The sequence below is a fragment of the Eimeria mitis genome, genomic scaffold (assembly GCF_000499745.2).
Source record: "Eimeria mitis Houghton genomic scaffold, Emh_scaff3159, whole genome shotgun sequence".
Taxonomy (NCBI): Eukaryota; Apicomplexa; class Conoidasida; order Eucoccidiorida; family Eimeriidae; genus Eimeria; species Eimeria mitis.
In genome coordinates, this window is record NW_013571501.1 from 1,562 (window position 1) to 2,156 (window position 595).

The following is a 595-nucleotide window of genomic DNA, read 5'->3' on the forward strand; positions in this document are numbered from 1 at the left end:
TGTATGGAGTGTATATACATCTGCTGCTGCTGCGCTTGTGTGCAGGTATGGCACGGCCACATTCTCCCTCTTACAAATATTATATTTGCTGCTGCTGCTGCTGCAGCAGCAGCAGAAGACAGAGAGAACAGCAGCCATCTGCTTGACTCTCCTGCAGCAGCAGCAGCAGCTGCTGCTGCTGTTCCTGCTGCTGCTGTTGCTGTGCTGCTGCAGCAGCTCAAGAAAACCACGCAGCAGCTGCTGCTGCTGATGGTTAAGAGTGCGTTTTGTTATATAAAGCCGATAGCTGCAGCAGCAACTCTTCTCTATCACCTCAGCATACGATGCCCGCAGCAGCAAACGTAAGCAGCAGCAGCAGCAGCAGCAGCAGCAGCAGCAGCAGCAGCAGCAGCAGCAGCGGTAGTAGTAGTAGTAGGAGTGGTTGCATGCAAGCAGCAGCAGTAGTAGGAGTAACAGCATGCACTGCAGCAGCAGCAACAGCAGCAGCAAAAACTTCGATACAAATTTTCACTGCTGCTGTCTCTTCTGCTGCTGCTGCTGCTGCTACTGCTACTGCTGCTGCTGCTGCTGCTGCTGCTGCTGCTGCTGCTGCTGC